At 35.1% G+C, this 21,176-nt stretch overlaps 1 protein-coding gene across 26 annotated transcripts in view; it reads right to left on the minus strand.

Moving 5' to 3' along the window:
* ZBTB20 (zinc finger and BTB domain containing 20) overlaps positions 1 to 21,176 on the minus strand; it is an 869,399-nt gene that overhangs the window by 271,753 nt on the left and 576,470 nt on the right. For 6 of the 26 annotated variants that reach the window (XM_045166313.1, XM_045166341.1, XM_045166164.1 and 3 more), the window contains one exon: positions 9,596 to 9,695. The exons of the other annotated variants lie outside the window; for them this stretch is intronic. The gene's annotated coding sequence lies outside the window, so the exon portion shown is untranslated. The remainder of the gene's footprint in view (positions 1 to 9,595; positions 9,696 to 21,176) is intronic. 26 annotated transcript variants of the gene reach the window in all.

Below are 21,176 nucleotides of genomic sequence, written 5' to 3' on the forward strand. Positions count from 1 at the left end.
CTTGTGGAAAAATACGTTCTTGAAAGGTGTTTACTTTCAAAGATGTTCATGATTTGGTGGTAACATCATTGTAAAGGGTGTTAAGTACCTAAAATAAAATGATAACATTACTGTAAATGAGGTACAGTGCCTAAATACTAATAAAGTTGGTTATTTATTATAATACATAGGATGTCAGCATTTGTATTCAAGTAACTCTTCTCCTCTGTATTTTTATAATTACTAAAATCATCTAAACTAAATTGCTGATCTTTGATTAATTCATTCAACAATTATGCATTTTGCCAAAACCTGAGGTATAAAAGCTAAATAGGACACAGCCTCTGCCTTCACTAGGTTTACAGTTCAGAAAACAGAGATGAACATGTAAGCAAATGGTTCTGGTTTACCTTGTGCTCAGTGGGGGCCTGAGTTAGAAAGACAATGGTTCTTCTCTGGGCAGAAAGCAAAAAGGGTGTGGTCTGGAAATTTTTAGTTACTCTAGCACTTTTTGCCATTGGCCAGTGTAAGGAATTTTGATTTTTTAAGATTACATTTTTACTTATATAGTTTTGTTAGAAAAAGGGCAGACTGAGTTACTTGTGTACTTTGGGCTGATAAAACTTTATGTGGTTTATTCTTTCTGGCATCCAACCGGGTTTCTTTTTTGGCTAAATTCTGGGTACAAAGCCAAGTTAGTCATTATGTTTATTCATTCTTACATAAAGCAGCTGAAATTTTCCTTCTGAGATGGATGCCTGATAAATGTTATCAGTAGTAGGTCATGCCACTCAATAAAAGTGACCTATAGATACATATTGGCTATGTCCTTTGTTTTCATCTGTTTCAGTTACTTAAAATGCTATTATTGGATTATGAAATTTTTACAATATGAGAAATTTAGAAGTTAAAAACGGTTGAAAACAAAGAGTACTCAAGATTTCTTCCCTTGAGATAAGCTCATATACATGCAGATGTGACCTGAGCATATTAATGTCAGAGCTGATTGATGAACTAAAAAAATGAGGTTCTGGAATGTGAAAGCACAGGCTGATAACCTAAGGCAAATGTTCAAGAATCCAAAAAAAGAAAGAAAGAAAGAAAGAAACTCTGGGAAACACTGGGCAATAGAAAGTATATGATATGATGTAGAAAATATATATCATATTTTAGATGATAAGATTCTAAAAATTGATATCTCAAGTACTTCAAAAGCTTAATAAATTGGAAAAGGAAGACATTTTAATCCCTTTATGAAGTGATAAATAATAGACATGTGTTCTTTTCTCAAGCTGAATTATTATCAGATTTGGAATTATTTTTATTTACATTATTTACTGTTTGCTTAAAATTTTTTACTTTTCTAATCATTAGAGTATTTTCAGAATATTTAGAAAAGTTAAGGAAAAGAAGAAATAAAATATCACTTCATTTCATCATACAGAGGAGGTACTAGTATTATTCACATTTTAATGTATTTCCTTTGATGTAACCAAATACTTTCATTCATTTTTCTATTGATAATTTGGGACCATGTCAGGTATACAAGTTCCTTTTGGATCAGGCATTTTCAGTTACAATGTTTCATGAACATTTCCTAGTAAATTAATATTTAAAATATTTTAAAATTAATAACTGTAGTTAATAACTTTATACAAATAATATATACATATGTTCCATAATTTGCTTAATAATTTATTTGATTAAATATTTAAGATTTTCTCTTCTTTTACTTTTATAAATGACATTGTGATGAATAGGTCTTTGTACACAAATCTTTGAATTTCGGGTTCCTGTAGATAAATTCCTAGAAATTAAATGACTGGGCCAAAAGATACATTTTTTAAAGAAAGTTTCTTGATAATGTAATGCCTATTACCTTTCAGAATTTGGTGTCAACACATGACCCCCCACAATTACTATTATATGAATGACAGTTTTACTGTGCATTTATCAGCATTAAAGATTACTGTTTCTATAAATCATGTCTTTGAGTACTAGTGAGTTAAAATATTTTTTCATATGTTTATCAGACAATTGCATTTCCTCTTTCATAATTTTTCTTTTTATAATCTTTTTAGATTTTTTTGAACAAATAGGTACTGAACGTCTCAGTACCTTCTTATCTTTTGCTTCCATTTCATTTCTGATGCTGTCACTATACCGTAGACTCTCCTTACCTAATCCTGAGCCTGGACATCATGTCTGCCTAGTCTGTAGCTCATATTTCTTCCATTCTGATCCATTCTGTACACTGCTGCCTAACAGGACTTCTGAAAATACTGCTGTTGTCATGTCAGTGCTGACTAAGATCCTACATTAACTCCCAGTTATTATTTATCTATTAGCTAAATTCAACTGCCATCTTCAGGGGAAAATTAATCCCATTCTTGGCTATGTCCTTATGAATTCTGTTGATTAACATAGGTTATTGAGATATGGAACTTATATGCAGTTAACTTTTTATATGTGAGTACATATATGTGAGTATACAGAGACACATGCACCCAATATTGAATACTAGATATGAGTCTTGAAAGGGGATTTACAGAGCTTGAAGCCCAACTTTTTATGTTTATAAGTGAAGAAACTGACTCAAAGAGTTCAATAAATTACTCAAAGTCATAGAGCTAGTTAAATGATAGAACTGGGACTAGAAACCAAGTCTCCCAATTCCTAGTTCAATGCCTTTAAGTAGGGAATAATAAAAAAATCATTTGTATAATTTAAAGAATAGAAACAGCTAGGAAACCCATTTAATTTCAATCTGTTCTTATGGACAAAAGATTGTTAAAATCATGTCACATAGAAGGGTTGAGTGTTCTTCTAAACATGAATAATGTACTTATAAATTGATCAAATGTGTTATTAAAATTTTCATAAAATTTGCACATCAGCAAATGACCCAGTTTATACTAGTTTGCTTTCTTCTTGTTAATCTATATTGTTTTACTTAATCTGCTTTGCTACAATAGAAGCATGGTGTTTTTATTCTAGCATATTGCAAGATCATCATTAAGTTTCTTGCTAATATCTGCTGCTGCTAAGTCGCTTCAGTCATGTCCGACTCTGTGTGACCCCAGAGACAGCAGCCCACCGGGCTCCCCCATCCCTGGGATTCTCCAGGCAAGAATACTGGAGTGCTCATATTTAGTGGTATTCAATGGAAAATCCAATTTTCCTAGCAACTTCTATAAAGAATTTCCTCTGACAATAATTGGGGATTATAAGAACTACCCTAAAAAGAACTATGTCAATGTGCCTCTATTTAAATAGTAAACAACACAAACTATTTTGTAGGAGAATGGGCTGTGAGACTGGGAGTTGCCAAATATACTAATTATTTAGAGGGATAGGGTAGGGCAGAAGGGGTAGATGTGGGAATAGCTATGACTTGAACTAACTTGGATAGAAGCTCATTGATTGTAAAGGGTTGATTTAAAAGCATGTGTTTGCCCAACTAAATTGACAGAAAGAGTATTTATTAAATCATATGGCAGTTAAACAGTTACAATATCCAACGTTTAAATGAATAGGTGGGTCATCCAGTGCTAGAGGACGCTAAAGAGATCTTAGCTATGTTTTCTTTCTCTGTGTGAATGTGTGTGCACACAAACTAGGCCTATTCATTTCATACTCAACAAACGTGTTTAAGCACATACCAGAAGCTCTCTATTACTGAAGAAATGATCCAGCTTTCTGTGATTATCCTCTCCACAGCTATATCACAGAGATGGATAATAATCTATACCTGACTAATGCATTATAACAAAAACTGAGAAAGTGGGTAGGAGGAGAGGAATGAAGAAGCAGCACCCTAAATTTCTCATTTCATGCAGCATATGATTTCTTTAACAGCGATAATTAAAAAATAGTTAATGTTTTAAAAAATAACTGCTACTTTTTCTAATATTATTTTAGTATTTATTTTATCTATTACATCTACTACTAATAATATATACTATTTATTATTTTCTAGTATTCTTCATTATTAGAAAAATAAACTTTGCTTTAAAACTTCTAAATTGATATACTAATAACAAACAGTTATATACCATAAGAGAAAAAGACAGAGAGAACCAAGAAGGCAGAATAACATAGAAAATACTCATTTTTTACAACAATAAATATTAAGTCAATTAATTTATTATTAAAATAAAAACCATAACATAGGCTTAAAATTCCACAAAATCTAACCATACAATAGTACTTTAAGAATACTAGTTTTGTAGTGGAGAAAACTGAATTTAAATATTACTTCTGCATTTACTAGTCATCACCTCTTTCCTAAGGAGAAATTTACTTAGCTTATTTATATCAATTTCCTTAGTTTATAAAACATGAATGAAAGTGACTATATAGAGAGGATTGAATAAAACTATCTATAAAGTTCAGTGCCCAGCACCACTAAATAATCAATAATAATAAATATTATTTGTAATATTTGTTTTAAAATGGTGTATCTAAATGAAAGAGAGGTAAAAATCAAAGGAGTGTTATACAAGATATACTGATAAGTGAAAAAACTGATACAATATAAAATGAAAAAATCTAAAGAGGCAGAGTGAGACTTAAAAAGAAGAAAGTAACCATTTCTGCAAAGAAACTAAAAACAGTGAGGAGGGCTGAAGCCATAAGCCTACTGAAATCTGGATAGAGAAGCACATAGAGGTGGCTGGGAATCTAGGTTTTTGGAGTAATGGGGCCAAAAGTGTTCCATATGAAATGGTGGACCTAAGTCTGTTTTGCTACTTCAACAAGAGGCTGTAAAAAATATGGCCATCTGCTGCCTGGGGCAATATCTTATACAGAGCTGCAGGCACTGAAAGGTGGAAGGATGAAGGTATAGATTCAGTCTCATGATCAAATATTCTTAAAGGTAAGCTAAAGACACCATTATAAGATTTGGATTGGGACGAGAAAGCCAGGAATGCAGATAGAGGCAACTGGAAAACCATCAGTCAAGGAGGTATGAAAAAATTAGAGAGAGAGTGCCAAGAGGGAAGACAAAAAAGCTTTATGACCAACATTAACCTGCAAAACAAAATTCTAAAACACAGCAAGGGAAGTTCATTTCTAGCTATTTTATTCTTTTGATGTGATGGTAAATGGAATTGTTCCTTAATTTCTCTTTCTGATCCTTTGTTGTTAGTCTATAGGAATGCAAAACAACCACAAAATTAATAACTGGAATATTCACTCCAGATAAATTTGATTTTATAGAATTGTCTGATAATGATTTCAAAATGAGTGTATTTGCAATGAACTTTAAGCCCAGCAATAAAATCTATGTACTAGGTCAGAAAAGAATTAAAAAAAATTTTTTTCAATCAAAACTATATACAACACATCTCATTATAATGGAATTGAATTCAGAATCAGTAATAAAAATAGAGTAAATACATGTTTGCCATGTAGAAACATATACTTTTTTTTTTTTTTTGGCTGCAATGCATGGTATGTGGGATCTTATTTCCCTGACTGGGGATCAAACCTGTGCCCCTGCACTGGAAGCATGGAATCTTAAACAATGGACCACCAGTGAAGTCCCTAGAAATATACAGTTCTAATTAAGGGTAAAAAATAAATCAAAAGAGATATTACAAAATATTTAAAATTAAACAAAACTATATATCAAGACATGTTATGCAGCTAATGAGACACCTGAATGAGAATTTCGAGACAGATTCATTTTAAAAACAATAAAAAGTATTAAAATTGAATGAGAAAAAATCAACTCAGGAATCTAGAAAAAATGATCTAAATAATAAAATAAAAAGAAAAAATAATGTTGACAAAAGCATAAAGTAATGATATAGAATGCAAAGACACAATCAAGTCAATAAGCAAACTCAAAAGACAATTTTTGAAAAAAGTAAATAAAACACAAAAGTGTCTAACAGCCAGTAAAAGAAGAGAAGAGGTTAATATAAATAATATTAGGAATAAGAAGGGAACATATCTAAAGATAAAATTAAATATCATAAGAATTTATGAAGAGCTTTGTACAAATAAATTTGAAGTGTAGATTAACTGTTAACTGTATATTTTCCAAAAACACCTCCTTAAAATTGACTTAAGAAGAACTATAACACTTGAATAAAGCAATAGCTATGGAAGTAAAGGAACTGATGATAATATAACATCTACCTTACACTACCTACCACCTACTAATACAAAATATTAGGTCCAGATGATTTTAGAGGTAAATCTAACCAAATCTTCAGAATAGGTAATCTGTATAATATAAAAATAGTTTCAGAAATAGAAAAAAATAAGAGAGAAATGTTGCTCAACTTATTTTACAAGGCTAGTATCACCATAACACCAAATGTCTATAATAAAAATTTTAAGAAAAGACTAATCTCCCCATGCAAACATATATAGAAAATTATCAGCAAATTAAACTCAAGACTGGATTTAAAAAACACACCAGGACCAAGTAAAAAAAATTTTTTTTTGCAGGAATGTAAGAAATGTTGACTATTAAGAAATGTCTTAGTATCATATAAAATACTAACATATTAGTGGGAAATTTTATCATGTTATTGATGCAGAAAATGCATTAGATAAAATTCAATGAGTATTCTTTTTTTTAAAAAAAAATTTATTTATTTATTTGGCTGTACCAGGTCTTTAGTTGTGGCAAGTGGGATCGTGTTCCCTGACCAGGGATCAAACCCAGGCTCCCTGCACTGGGAGCATGGAGTCTTAGCCACTGGACCACCAGGGAAGTCCCGAGTATTCTTGATTAAAAATACTTAGCAAACTTTAAATAGCTGATGGGAACTTTTCAATAATAATTTTGATTTATCAAAATCCCAAGCAAATATCACATTTCCAGAACATTTCCATTAAAGAATGAAACAGAACATTCCTAATGTCATGGCTTTTACTCCACACTATATAGAGATCTCTGGAGAAGGAAATGGCACCCCACTTCAGTGTTCTTGCCTGGAGAATCCAAGGGACAGGGGAGCCTGGTGGGCTGCTGTCTATGGGGTCGCACAGAGTCGGACATGACTGAAGCGACTTAGTAGTAGTAGTAGTATATAGAGGTCTCAGTAATGCAATATGACAGGAAAAATAAATTGAATTGAAAATTAATTGATAAATTGGAATTGAAAATTAAGAGATATATTGGAATTATTTGCTAATGATACACATGTCCATGTAGAAAACCTAGGAGAATTTCAGTTTAGCCAGTGGAACTAGTAAGAGAATTCAGCAAAGCTGTTGAGTACACACCAATAATAACAAATAAGCAATAAAGTGGAAAACAGATTTTATACATAATATCATGAAAATTAAGTCATATGAGAGGAATTCTAACAAATAAGATCAAGCAAGACTTTTATGGTGAAAATTATAAAACATTATTATAGAACTGGAAGGAAGAACTCATCAAGTGCAGCTCTCAATGTTAAAAAGACACAGTGTCATAAGAATATCCATTCTCCTCCAGATTACTATCTAAAGTTAATGTAAATACAAATAAAATTCAACAGGGCTTTTGCTAAACTTGACTAAACAACCCTAAAATTTACATTGAATAGCAGAAGGCCAAGAGGAGCAAAAAGAATTTTAAGGAAGAACAATGTAGAGAGATTTACCTTACCAAATAATAAGATACCATTGCATCTTATTGCAATAATTGCAATAATAATAACCATTGCATTATAAAGCAATGGTAATTAAGGCACTTTGGTGTTAGCACAAGAATAGAGAAATAGTCCACTGGATGAAATAAAGATACTAAAAACAGATTTGATGTAGGTGAAAGAGGCATTACAAATTAGTGAGTAAGGATGACTAATTTGTTAAATGGTGCTGGGATGACTGTGTTACCCACAAGGAAAAAAAAAATAAAACAGGATGCATGTAAGATACCATACACAAAAACAAATGCCAAGAAGATTAGAGATCTAAATGTAAAAGAAAAAACTTTAAAACTGTTAGAAGAAAATATAGGAAGGTTTCTTAAGGATCTTGTCATATTGAAGGGTTTTTAAAATGAGTCGGACACGACTGAAACGACGCAGGAGCAGCAGCAGCAAGAGGACAAACCATAAAGGAAAACATCAATAAACTTAACTGCATTAAAATCAGAAGGTTTAAAAATAAATGCCACTATATACAGTTAAAAGAGAAAACTAAAAACTGGGAAAGGATATTTGCAATCTATATTGCTCAAAAGATGAGAATCCAGAGTATTACAACAACTACAAAACCAAAACCAAAAGCTGTCCATAACAGTAGCCAAACAAATAACTCAATCAGAACATAGGTGAAGATATAAACCGGCAACACACATGAACACGCATGAGGAAATCCCAGTGGTTTATAAGTGAAAAACATTTTCAATGATATATTATTCAATCCCCTCAGTCTGACAAAAATGTAAGAACCTTGGTCATTCCAAATGTTGTGAAGCATATGGAGAAGGTCTCATAGACTGCTAATGAGAATATAAATCGATACTATCACTTGAAAAAGAAAAATTGCATAATTCTTAGTAAAGTTATTAAACTTTAAAAAATAAGAAGTTATTTAATAAAATTTAAAAATATTTTTTTTTCTTATAGTTAAGCATTTCCTCCTTTGCTTCCAAACATGTACAAAAATGTTAAGTACAATTTTGGTGGCAAATGGGAAATACCAGAAATAATGTTTAACAATTAGAGACTCAGATTTTAGTGACACATACAGTAAAGTTCATTTTATATAACCCATAATGTATGGTTTATGTAAAACTAATTCATGATGATAGAAATCAGAAGAGTTGTGCTGTGTTTAATCTTGTGTTAAAGTTTTGGAGGATATAGCCTGTAAGGGGGCATGAGGGATTCTCCTAGGTATTGTGGATGTTTTGCATGTTGGATTGAATATTGTTGCATGCATGTATACTCACATAAAATCTCATCAAGCTATACAATTAATCTGTGTACTTCACTGTACGTAACTTAGAATAATACACGATAAAAACAGGTTTGGAAATAAATTTTCCACATTGAGGTTTGTTTAACTTGGGTGCTGGATTCTTGTATGTTCACATTATAATTCATACTTTTATATGTTTGAAACATTTTACATTAAAAATGACAGGACAGACTACTGCTTTTCCTAACTAGAATTAATCAAGGTAGAAGAAAACACCAGTGTCATCTTTTCCTCTTCACTGTCCATGACACTAGGGCCAACTGTTCCAGGAATCAATAAACACTTCACAGCCAAGTGTACTTACAAAGTGATCATTTAGTTGAATCAAAGCAAAACTTTCAATTCACTCTTTGACTATGTGTAGAATCCAGGCTTTCTTAAGTGAATGACCAGCATCATGTATTAATACAATGCTGCTGCTGCTAAGTTGCTTCAGTCGTGTCCGACTCTGCGTGACCCCATAGACGGCAGCCCACCAGGCTTCCCCATCCCTGGGATTCTCCAGGAATACAATGCTACCAACGCATGAAGATCAGTCATCCATTTAGGTGTTTCAAACATGAAGTGGGGGATTGCCAAGGATTTTCTGATGTGAATCAACAGGTGGTTTGGCATTAATATTGCTATTTGTTTCTGGGCTTCACCTCTGGTTTCAGAAAAGAAAAAGAGACAATACCTTTTCAGTGCTGTATTTCAAGTTAACCATATGGAAAGCAAGGTTTTATTCCAGCCAATTCTCTTTGTCTCAAAGCGCGGAGGAAAAGTGCCAGCCACTGCTACTCTCGCCACCAGCCACGGTACAGATGTTTGGAAAATGCAAAAATAGAGAAATGAAACAAAAAGGAAACCCTCAAAAATAAGTTTTGCATAAATGAAAAATGGAGTATATAATTATTATAGCTGCAAAAAGGTAAATGCATTTTTTTTCCCATTGTGTTAAACGGAAAGAACCAAAACAAACAAAAACATTGATGTTTTAACTTAATGTTTTGTTGAAACCGACGATTACAAGGACCGACTCGTATGTGGCTAAAAATGGGAATAAAAAACAGATTTCTTTTAATCTGATAAGATTTTTTACCTCAAAGAATTCTAGAATATGACCTACTTAAATGAATACTTATAAAAGAAACAGATTCATTTAAAAATTCATGTTTTCAGGTGCCAAAATGGGAAAGGAAAAGTGTTTCTATGAAATCTTATAAGAGAAAAGAAATAATTGAAATTATAATGGTTCCTTATACAACTCAGATAAAACATAGCTTGGTAAGAAATGTCTCAAAACTGTTCAACTGTACATTCCTGAATTAGCTTAGCTAATTTACAGACAGTTTTTCCGAAAGCAAACATCCTGTTAGATTTAAGCACGCCAATGTAAATCATTCTTTGTTTAAAAGAAAAAGTTTTTTAAAAATTATGTAATTTCTGAGAGAATATTGGCTGGATTGTAGGTCAGACCACGATTTAGGTCTGACTCTGCCACAGTCCTGTTGTGTGTACCTTTGTTCCTGTTATAAAACAGGTCTGGTCTCAGCGTCCATATCTGTGAAGTGGACACGTGACACAGAGGCACAGCCCTATCGTCAAGCTCGTTTCCAGTCCCACCATTCTATGAATCCAAGGAAATCACTCCAGCACAAGAGCTTTTGTTTTCTTCCTTCCTTTCTTGCTTTCTTAAAATAAACAAACAACCAGATAAGTAAGTAAATATATATTAAAAGCACATATACTAATCATCTATCTCTCTGAACAGGAAGAGAGAACATTTTTTTTTTTGTTACCATTATCTATTCCCTAACGTATATTTAAAAAGAGAGTTCCCATATAAAAAGATCTTTATTTTTTCCTGAATCAAAAATAGCATATCATTTCTTTGCCATTTAAGTTCTATGAAGAAAACAGAAAATCATTACAGAAATCATATTAGGAACTTTAAGAAGGAAGAGAAAAGTCACTAAAATTTCTTTTAAAATTCAATGGTTTGTTTACATGTTTTCTGTGACAGAAGATGTAACTGCCACTTCAAACTACGTTCACTTCCTTTTCCTGGGGCAATACTTAACTCTTCACACCTTTCCCACCTGCCTTCTGAGGTAACGAGGCTGAGGTATAGATTACAGTCTGAGATACCTAGGATGGGAATTAAACATTTCATCTGGGAGACAGGATTGTGATCAGTTTGCCAAATCTAAAAGAAAATTAAGCCCCATTACTACTTTGGCAAGAAATTTGAGTTCTCGTGGCTGAACAATGATCATCATTTTTACACAAGACTTTTCAAAATGAAAGCATCTGGGGCATCAACCGGAAAAAAAAAATCTGAGAATGCAGCGTTTTCTGTCAACATTTAAACCAGGTAAGACACAAGCAACTGCCCTTAACCCTTACAGAGAGGTATGAAAGAATGAGGGTGACTGACACCTTGATGAACAATGGAAGCTCCGCTTTATGAAAAGGCCTAAGTCTTTGGGGCGAAAGCGCTATTGCTCCAAGTGCTGATCCACCTAAGGCACCAGCAGAGGCAGAATGCTTGGGGGCAACAGGCCAGGCTCCTGTTTAAGGCTCCAGCTCTGGCTGCACGCTGCTAAGCCTGGGACCCACCAGACACACTCAGGGAACACCAAGTGTGGGTCCACCTGCCAGGGGAGGGCCTCTCAAACAGAAAGGCAAGAGTCTGAAGTTGCATAGTGTGTGAGCACTCCCTACTGGCTGCTGAAGTTGGAGATGAACCGGTGGTGTTTTAGAAAGGGCTGCCCCAGGTTTCTGTGAGGAGGCTGAAGGACACAGCTCTTTTTCTAGGGGATAAGGGTGTGGCTCTGATTAGGCTTAGACTGGTTCAGATGTTATGCTACTTGAGAAGCAGGTGAGGAGAGCTTACTGATAGGAGGAAATCCAAGAACGGGCAAAAACTGTGTAAAACTGGTTATAATTTTCATTAACTCTTTCAGCTACAGTACCCCCTTCTTATCCAAGGGGGCTAGGTTCTAAGAGCCCCAGTGGATGCCTGAAACCACTGATCCTGCCAAACCTCATATCCACGATAGCTTTTGCTGTACATACATACCTATGATAAAGTGTAATTTATAAATCAGGCACAGTAAGAGATTAACACCACCCAATAATAAAATGGAAACAGTATAACAATATACCATAATAAAAGTTACGTGAATGTGATCTCTCTGTCTCAAAATATCTTTCTGTACAAATCAAATGACGTTTCCGCCTTCACTAAGCATCATCGTGCGCTGTGGCCTCAGCAATTACAGTCTGAGGTGCGACAGCAGAACTAGCGTGAATTTCTTTTTCCTTCTTCACAATTTCGCTGAGAGAGATTCATTCCTACCATAGATCTTCGTAACCTCAGCATACGACTTTTTTTCCTGAGTAAGTTGAGAACTTTCACCGTTTCAACAAAAAGAAACACTTTACAGCTTTTCTTTGGCATAATTGATTTGCCAGCATTACCGCTTTTATGCATTGGGGCCATTATTAAGTAAAATAGGGTGACTTCAACACAAGAACCGGAGTACTGTCTCGGTCGATCTCATAACTGAGCTGCCTACTAAGTGAGTAACTGGTGGGGTGCTCTGGACAAAGGGATGATTCACATCCCAGGTGGAATGGCAGGAGATTTCATCATGCTACTCAGAACAGTGTACAATTTGAAACTAATGAACTGTTTATTTCTGAAATTTTCCATTTAATGCTTTCAGACTGCAGATGGCTGTGGCTAACTGAAACCGAAACTGGGGAAGGTGGAACTGAGGATAAGAAGGGACTTTTGTATTAACATTTTATATACAGGCCCGTGTATGAGCATGTGTGTGTTTGGGGTGGAGGGGGTGAGGAGGAAATGAATTTCTGTGTGGCTCACTTTGTTTTAGTAATAGGAAATCTTGGGACAGTCCAATGTGTTTATACCATTTATGTTTTACCAGAAAATCCCATATATAAACTTGATGGAACTGCCAGATATGTTCGCTATACCACTACACCTAAGCCCTAGACAGTGGTCTCAAGTCTAGGGCAATGATACTGGAATACTGAATGTTCCCAGGGCTCTGCTCTGTTCTGGTTCTTCTGTATAATAAGATGAAGGTCAAAATGGCAGCCTGCTAAAAGCAGAAGCATTTCAGTTGCAGGAATAACTTGCTTGTCATCAACTTGTTAATGCAATAGTCAAACATTTCTTTGACATGCACAGTATCAGCTAACTTCAGCAGATAAAGGGTCTAGAACAGGAAGATGCTGCAGATGCTTTAGCTTGGAGGAAGGCTTAGCAGAGCCAAAACGTCAGCAGGGCCTGTTTGTTCCATACTTTCCATCGGGCTCTGTGAAAGAAATGTTAGATTACTGCAATGACAAGTTTGTGACAAGCAAGTCATTTGTGCAACTGGTGCGCTCCTGTTTTTATCTGTTTACCATTCAGACTTGTGAATGCCATTTCAAGCACTTACAGGATTTCTGGCTCCCATTAAGGGGAAATGGTTTCTCCATGTTTAGAATTTTCTGCCTCAAAGAGAATTACTAAGCAATTATTTATCCCTGTGGTCACAGTGTCACACAAAAGCACTCTTGAGTTGTTTAGTTGGACTCTGAATCATGAAATGGAGTCCTGGGGACTGGATAGCTTGGAGCATCAGAAATTTTTCATCTAGTTTATTGGAATGACTACAAAGCAAGCCTGTAAGAGTCAATAAAATTGTGGCCAGCTTGAAATACCTTGCTCTTTTGCTCTAAGATCATATATCAAGGCCATATGCTTCAAGGCCCATAAACTCACTTGTAATGAGTAGATCCTGAGAAGCCAAGGCCTGACTGTGTCACAGACGCTGACATGTGATCTAACATATGATAGTCTTGGTGACAAGGACTGCTTTAACTTTTGAGAAGAGAACTTACATGGCCTTCTCCCCAAGTTCTGAGGGTAACCGGAGGCCCTATCCAAATCCAGGAAACGTTTTAAGTGTTTGGCAAAAGGTAATATCATAATCTAAAATTAATACTTGGGATCATCCTACCAATGATGACTTCTGCATAGCAAAGGGCAGATTTTGGGTCAAGAATTCAAGACTGTCTCCTTAGATTCTTCATCTGAGATTGCTGAGTGACTTTTAGTAAGTTATTTTAACCTCCTAGGAGGAGGGTACAAAATAATATCCCTGGTGGCTCAGAGGGTAAAGTGTCTGCCTACAATGCAGGAGACCCGAGTTCAATCCCTGGGTCAGGGAGATCCCCTGGAGAAGGAAATGGCAACCCAGTCCAGTACTCTTGCCTGGAAAATCCCATGGACTGAGAAGACTGGTAGACTACAGTCCATGGGGTTGCAAAGAGTTGGACATGACTGAGCGACTTCACTTTCATTCTTTGTTTACCTGCCATGAATGATCTCATGGTCAACGTCATAATACATGAAGAATGCCCTCAGAACTCAAGAACAGTATTTCCTAAAAGCCATGTATTTCTCCTAATGATTTCAAATTTTGTCCATTATTGGCACTGAATTTCTAAATGATTCTAGGTATACCTCTTGAAGAACATGGAAGCATGAAGTTCTGAAGCGAGAAGGCAGACACTTACAATATCTAGGGAAGCAAGTCAAAGCTGGAACAGAGCTAGAGTGTTAAGAACCAGCCAGAAAGTGATGATGAAACATGAGGCAGAGCTTGGTATGCATGACTAAAGAATGTTACAGAAATGGATAATTGTCCTTGCTGAATAAAAATTTTATTGTTAATAATCATTTCCCAGACACTACAAGCATAACACAATTTACATGTCTAATATCATCTTTACAATGGCTCTGTGGTGTGTGTATTATCAATTTCTTTTTACTGTGGAAACTAAAACTTTAGAGAAATTCAAATACTTCGCCATAAATCTGTAAGTAGCAAAGGTGTGACGCTATTTTCCCTTCATCCAAAGCCCTGATACTCTTAACCACTAAAGAACTAAAGTCACTTCCACTGCCTGCAGAAGACATTTCTCCCTAGTTTACTGGAAAACATTTTCATCTTAAAATGTAGATATTCAAGAATTTGATAGAAAAGGCCTGGTGAGATTATTCTGACTTTAACTGTGTTGCAATCCTTGTTAGGCCTCTGGGAAAGCTGAGCTTCATCAAGATGTCGTTTCTTTTGCCTGGACCTGAACTAGTCCGGCTGAAATGCACTGTGGAAGAGGTGGAAGGGATTCTAACCTAATCGTATCTTTGTGCCATGAGTGCGGTGGTGTTTGGCTGCATCTCCCTGTGTCCATGCCAACTTCTTTCTCTCTCTTCATACGCATAGCCTCTAGTTCACCCTACTCTTTGCTCCTAAGTTACCTCCAGGGAGACTTCTTTTGTCACTTGTCTGCTTTTGTTTTTAGGTGTGGGGGAGGGGCGGACATCTTTCTTACCATGACAAGGATTACTGAAACAGTCTAAACTTCCAACTTTGCACAGAATGTAGCCTTTGTTCAGTCTTCTGCTTTGTTTCTCTTTAATGATAGCTTTGCCACAGGTTTTCCCTATGTAACTCAGAGCTATGCAAATCAAACTGGTTAGCAAGACTGCAGCTGTTCTATCTCAAAATGAGTCCGAGAGGTGGAGGCCTGAGTGAGGCACGTCTTCTGAGTATTACACCTCTAATTAACAGCTGCTTACCTTGCACGAGTAGCAAAGAATGAGCTCAGTGAGATCTGCAGTGGCTTTCCTTGGTCCGTTTTTAGTGTGTGTTTAGACTGGATCATAAGAAGTTTTAGCTTACACAAACTTTTAGTTTCCTGGTATTTATACTTCCCCAAGCACAAGATTCTTACTTAAAAGTTACTCAAAAAGACACCATGCATCATGCAGAATCGTAAAATCTCAGGGCAATGTGTAAAGGACCCTAAAGTCCTGTGGTCTGCGTCTTGACCTGGTGCCTGAGTTTGCTTGCTGGGGCCATTCAGTCCCTGTTGCACACCACCAGGGACACGGTGCGCTTAACCTCACGGGCAACCCAATCCTGCTCTAGGACTTCTGTTTGTACAACATGTTCTTCCTTTTATTATATCTTAACATGTCTTTCTAAAATTCCCCATCATGGCTTCTAGTTATTTTTTTTTACCGTGTCCTCCAATCCTGAAAGCTTCTGGGAATTCGTAATTTAATGGTTCATTTAATGACAACTCTTGTGCATTTCATATACAAACAAGGGGGTTTAGATCATCTTTTTGCCTTGTCCCTCTTCCCTCACCACACAGAACTTAAATACCTTTTCTAGCCCTCTGTCAACCCTGGGAGAAATGAAAGGCAGTCAGTCTACCCAGTTTTATAATTTCTTTTTGGATATAGATAACACAAATGGCAAAGCATTCTTAATCTCTTTGATTTTCTGTCCTATCCTGGGGAAGATCTTTCTAGACCACCTCAGGCAGACTTGACAGCTACAGCTATTCATAGGGTGACCATAGAGTTTACTGTCCAAACAAGGCCACTTTTTGAGGGTAAAAGGACTCTATCGATAATTATACCAAGATCATAGGCATAGAACAGAAATGTCCTGGGCATATCTACACAGTACTTGTCACCTTCCTTCTAACCAACTCCCATCTCTTCACACCCTAGGTCTCTATTTCTATGTCTGCTTCTCATTCCTGTCTGTCTTCACTCTTTAGCAATGGGCACATTTATCCATGCATCTCTAGTTCCTCGAAGAGAACGTGGCAGGTAGGAAGAGGTAGGCTATATGTTATTTTTTCTTTTAAATTGGGGATATATTTTTTTTCCTCCTTGTATACTCTGGACTTCTTCCCTTATTTCTTAAGCAAATACCAGCAACACACATTGGTTTCATATTTCTGGAGATGAATCAGAAATACTTAGTGTCACAGGAAGGGAATGATTTAATAGAAATGAGTCTGACTTTGAATACTGAGAGCAAAAAGCAGAGAGTGAAATGTGTTAACTTTTCCACTAAAAGTCTACTGTACCTCTTTACAGAACACCGAACAATAAGTTCTAATCTCTTTGTTCACAAGTAGTTGTTTCAGCAGCTGTACCCACAATTCCAAGTTCATAGTAAATCAATTATTATAGGCAATAATGGCAACATAGTGTGATGGTTATATTTGTGATCATATGAAACAAAGGGTAGCACAGGGAGATTCCTGAGAATTCTCCACTAAGACATTGGGGGCACTTCTGTTGCTTTCAGAAGTGTCCTTTTTCTGTCCTTTGGCCAAGGACATTTAGTAGTGCTGGTGCCTTTTTAGCAGTGTTTGTTTCTGAGTAATAGTGATTTTAAAAAGAGAGAGAAAAAGAAAGTCCTGAATCATGAGAATCACCTAGAAAAGGCGCTCCTTCCCTTCTTTACATGTTTAGAATATTCCATAAAGATGAGAGTTTATCCTGTTTAGGTTTAAGCACTTTCAAGAAGACAAACCCAGAACTTCTCTTTCAGTGTTTAGAAGCCTCACTATCAAGAGTCTACCTCATTTTCAAACCTAAACATGTTCTGTTGTAGTGTAAGCCTATTTCATCACTATGCGGCCTCAGTGAAGAAAAGAAAGTCTTATTTCTTACTTCCCATAACTTGCTTAAAAAAAAAACTAGTCTCAGCTCACTATCTTAACCTTCTTTTTCTTCTAAAAGATGAAACAATCTCAATGTTTTGACTTCCCCTTAAATATTTTTTTTCAAAATTAATTTTATTTTAGTATAACTGGTTTATAGTGTTGTGTTAGTTTCAGGTAAACAGCAAAGTGAATCTGTTATACATATATCCTCCCTTTTTAGATTCTTTCCCCATGTAGGTCATTACAGAGTAATGAGTAGAGTTTCCGTGTGCTATACAGTAGGTCCTTTTCAGTTATCTATTTTATATATAGTAGTGTGTCTATGTCTGGAGTAGAAAATGGCAACCCACTCCAATATTCTTGCCTGGAAAATTCCATGAACAGAGGAGCCAGGCAGGCTGCAGTCCATGGGGTTGCAAAGAGTCAGACATGACTGTGTACATACACACACCGTATACATGTCAATCCCAATCTCCCAGTTTATCCCTCCCCTTATCTCCCACTGATAACCATAAGTTTGTTTTCTACATCTGTGACTCTGCTTCTGTTTTGTAAATAAGTTCATTTGTACCATTTAAAAAAAAAATTTCACATATAGCGATGTCATATGATGTGTGTCTTTCTCTGTGTAACTTTCTCTACTCAGTATGACAGTCTCTAGGTCCATCCATGTTGCTGCAAGTGGCATTACTTCATTCTTTTTTATGGCTGAGTAATATTCCATTGTGTATATATACCACATCTTCTTTATCCATTCATCCATTAATGAATGGATAAGCAATTTAGGTTGCTTCGATGTCTTTAATTTTAAATTTTACTGGGAGGGGTTTAATAACTTTTTCTCTCCAAGGTGTTCATATCTAATTTCAGTTGTATTTCAAACAGACATGATAAAGTGTATGATCTATGCATAGAGGAAATAGTAGAAACATCTATATTCTTCATGTTTCTTACATAATCAACTATTATAACTATGCTTAAATCTCAGTTTTGCATTTTATACTCTTGATTAACTTTCTATGCTCTGCTTCTAGATGTTGTTTTTCCCTTGAAACTAGTCATTCTTTATTTTCAGTCCATCAGTGATGTTTACCAAACCATCATAGATAATGGAAAATATGACTTGCAAGAAGATTTAAAAACAAAGTTATAAGCCTTTCTTTGTATGAAACAAATTTATAGAGAAAGAAGACAACTGTAAAGAGAAGAAGAAACGTGGATATTCATATTTAAGTATGTGGTGTTAGTTTAGTAAAGATGTGCAAACCAAAATGTCTATATGAACTCAGATATGAATGATGAGAGAGTGGGATGAGTTGCCACTTGTGATGTTTATTTTTCTCCCTGAAGAATATTAACATTACCTTTTATTTAACAACATTCTGTTGATTTTCTGTTTTAGGGAATGTTAATTTCAAATGACTATCTTTTTTCTAAAGTGGATGGTTATATCTATGTCTTAAACTGTTGTTATTTGGAAACTGTGCATAAAAGCACTTTACTTTCAAAGCATGCATTCCCTGTCTGACATCTAAAACAGTGATTTACAGCTAACTGCTTAGAATTCCTGGTGTCCCATTGCTCATGGGATTTTGCATCACTCTTCCCTGACTATTCCTCCTTAAAATATAATTTTTACACTAAAATTCATTTTTTTTTTTAAGATTTTTGAAATGCTGCTACCAATGATTTAGAATACACTGGATTTGTTAATACTGGAAAACATGTGTCTATTAATCAAGGTAGTAAAAATACAGAATCCAAGATGACATACCATTTCTACATTTTTTCATATTGACTACTGAGAATTCTGAAGTTCTTAGCATCAAATAAGCAATTTAGAAATGGTTTTTGTTTGCTTGTCATTTGAGAAAAAACCAAAAGTTCTGCCATTTACATGGAGTTAGATCATAACTCTAGCTTTGCCTTAGTTCACCAAAGCTCTCATTGGACTCAGAAAGAAGACAAAGTATTATACAGCATGGCCTTAAGATGGTTAATACCTAGAGTCCTGCTATTGTCAAAGGATTACCAAATATGTTTTACCAAGGCCTTCCTGGGATAGTTTATTGCACATAGGTTAGACTTCCATGTTTATAACTTGCAGATAGTAGTATTGCTGCTGCTGCTAAGTTGCTTTAGTTGTGTCTGACTCTGTGCGACCCCATAGATGGCAGCCCACCAGTCTCCTCTGTCCTTGGGATTCTCCAGGCAAGAATACTGGAGTGGGTTGCCATTTCCTTCTCCATGATAGTAGTATTAAATGGTTGTAAACGGTAGTTTCCCAAATAGTGAGTTTCATTTTGGCAAGAAGAGAGTGAAGGTAAATATGAAGGTATCATCATTCACAAACCAGAAAGGTGAGCTAGACCATAACTGTTTCTTGGGTGCTCAGCCACAGAGCACCACTCTTTTTAAATCGAACTATAGTTGATTTACAATGTTGTGTTAGTTTTTGGTGTATAGCAAAGTAATTCAGTTATGTGCATATATACACATATATTCTTTTCCACTGTAGTATATAATAGGATATTGAATGTAGTTCCCTGTTCTATACAGTAGAACATTGTTTATTGATTTTATATATAATAATTTGTATCTGCTAATCTCAAACTCCTTATTTATTCCTCCCCCACCCCTTTCTCCTTTGGTAACTGTAAATTTGTTTTCCAGGTCACAGAGCACCATTTATGTAAGAGTCTGAATTTCTATCATGACTTTAATTTTGAATTTCATTGAATGTAAATATAATACTGTTGTTATTAAGCAGCTCACTTATTAAATTTATAGAGAAACTTTCTCCAAAATAGTATATTTAGTCTAATCTATTATTTCATCTAATCTATTGTCTATTTTGACCCATATATTGCCTTTACAGAATTTTATTCTATAAAAATCTACATTATATATTTTCTAAACAGCATAATCTATTCTTATACCCAAGGTATTCCACTCCCAACATTCAGTTCCAAGAGATTCACAGAAATAACTCAACAGTCATTACTTTGGGGTACATGGATGGTCTCTGGGTCCATGACTGCTAGTTAAGCAGGTCACTTCTGAGCCACTATTACATGAGTAGAAACTGCTTTATAATTATTGGGTAAGAGAACACTTTCATTATGGAGGAACATATTTCAAAAGCAGTGGCTTTCAAAAGCAATGATCCCCATTCTCATAAATATTCTCAGAAATTCGGTATTATTTCCCTCCCTCTACCCTTTTGAAAAGTAGATCTCAAAGTGAGTACTGAAAAGCACTCCTTTGGTAATAATAACACCTCTTACTTTGAGTTAAAAGTTGGCAAGCAGATTTTTAGGAGGGCAGAAGCAGTAGTCATTATAAAATCATTCAGTCACTAATAAACTAAAAATAAAAATGACAGTTTATTGGCCAAAAATAGAGGAGGGCAAAGGTAACCTTGTGGCTGGAACTAGATGGGCCATTTGCTTCTGCTGCCTTTTGGGGTGGGGGTTGTGGTTCTCTAGTTTAGTGGTGCCTAGCACTAAGGCATCATGGAAGCATCAACAAAGCTCATCTACATAATAACAATAGATTTGAATTTATGTTAAGATAAACTTTTTTAATTAAAAAAAAGGTTTTATTTTTATATTTTGATTGTTAGGTTAATAATGTGATTTTATTTTTTTCAATTTTTATTGGGGTATAGTTTATTTATAATGTTGTGTTAATTTCAGGTGTGTAACAAAGTAAAT

Source organism: Bubalus bubalis, chromosome 1 (assembly GCF_019923935.1).
Source record: "Bubalus bubalis isolate 160015118507 breed Murrah chromosome 1, NDDB_SH_1, whole genome shotgun sequence".
NCBI classification, from domain to species: Eukaryota; Metazoa; Chordata; class Mammalia; order Artiodactyla; family Bovidae; genus Bubalus; species Bubalus bubalis.